Here is a 1870-nt window from a genome sequence, read left to right as displayed (position 1 = left end):
GACAGCATGACTATTAGTCATACGTCTTGATGGGATGTATACAGCGCAACCAATGCATCATGTGCCGCAAGTTCTATGACTCCCTGCGTCGCCCTTTTGTAATGCACTAACCTCTGCATTGTCTACACCTCCCATTGTCCAACGGACTGGAACCGCCTTGGCATTGCTTGCACCGTGCTCATCGCAGTGCGTCTTGTACTCACCAGCCAACCACAAGTCCGCTTGCGCTACACGGTCCGCCAAAATGCGTGGCGGCTTGGCGCCGTCCGCGTAGTGGGCGCGCAGGGAGCTGTTCTGGGTGCCCATAACCTTGGTTAGGCTGCGCCGGATCGCCACAGGTGGCAAGTCAATCGGAGGGTCGCGTACCTGGGCGGCCCACCACCCCGTCAGCTGCACTGCCCGAGTCAAGCCAAGCCCCCAATGTGCCATCTGCACATCCTTGGGGTTGTGCGTCCCTCCAGGGAAAGGGCATGGCACACTAGGCTTGCCCACAGTCCAATATCCTGCATAGGAAAGGAAACATGCCGCTCATCACCACATGGCTTGTTTTCATGCAAAGGAATCTAGTTGCAAAACTGCGAAGGAAAAGCCATGTGACATCTCTTCCTACACTAACCTCCCTTTAGCTGGGAGTGATACTTGCTGCAATATTCCATGCCTTTGTCGCGCACATCATCTGGTATTGCCGGGGAGGACCCAGATTAGCCCGCCGTTGCCGTGAAAGATGGCGCTGTGAATGCGCCCGTGTGTGGTGCACCCGCTACAAGGGCAATGGGGGTCACGCCCGTTTGCGCCAGGTTGTTGGGGTCCTGCAATACATGCGGAGCTTATTAGTGTTGCAATGGCAGTTCATCCCTCTTAATGGGACATATTGGTGGTCCAACTCTCCAATTATCCAAAATGGCAGCGTCGGCGGCGGCGGCGGCGGCACACCGGGAGGATGTTGTAAAACAAAGTGGGCCGCTGGTTCTCATCCACCTCAAAGTCGTCAGCACTTGCGTTTTTGCGCCATTGGCGAAGCATGTGGTAGGCTATGTCCGAGTCCACAACCTCCTCTCCATTTGAGTCGAGTGACAGCTGCAAAGCCGAGGGTGAATAGGCACCCACGGCTCGCGCAACGCCATTCACAGTCTTGCGAAAGCCATTCAGGTGTTGGCCTTGGGGGTCGGGGGACTCGAACAAAGCAAAGCGCACTTGCGGCTTGCTGGCCCGTTGGCCGGCACTGACGAAGGCAACCTTAGTGCGCTCCATTGCAGGCGAATAACATAGAAGGGAAACCGCGACCGTGGATCTAAAATGTTTTTCGGTTACCCTTGCGCTTTCCACCTTGAGTCCCAGCCACTTTCCTGTGTCAGCCTTGCACATATTATACATAGCCTATTATAGCCTATTATAGCCTATTATAGCCTATTATAGCCAACAGTAGCCCACCCGTCCGCTCACAGAGAGCCATCGCGCCGGCCTCGCGCCGATCACCCCCACACACCCACCCTCCACACTCACCCACCCACCCATCAGCATGTCAAGCAGCGAGGGAGCCAGCCTTGGGCAGCGCAGCCAGCAGCCGATCAGCAACCCGGCCTCCCGGGCATCCCTGCGGCCCGATTTCCCCCATATCGTGGTCAAGGGGCTCGCTCTGGAGGCCGGTGGGGGCCTGGGGGCCGCAGTCGCAGCCTTCGTTTTGTTTTGCCGGGCCAGCCTTCACCTGCCAGTGCCTGACTGTGTGCCTGTGACCTGCGTTGAGATTCGGGTGCGTGGGGACGGGCGCAGTTTTTTTTCATTCATTCATTCATTCATTCATTCATTCATTCATTCATTCATTCATTCATTCATTCATTCATTCATTCATTCATTCATTCATTCATCAGCA

The sequence above is a fragment of the Chlorella variabilis genome (genome assembly GCF_000147415.1).
Source record: "Chlorella variabilis unplaced genomic scaffold CHLNCscaffold_119, whole genome shotgun sequence".
Classification (NCBI taxonomy): Eukaryota; Viridiplantae; Chlorophyta; class Trebouxiophyceae; order Chlorellales; family Chlorellaceae; genus Chlorella; species Chlorella variabilis.
Note: the sequence above shows the minus strand (reverse complement) of the source record.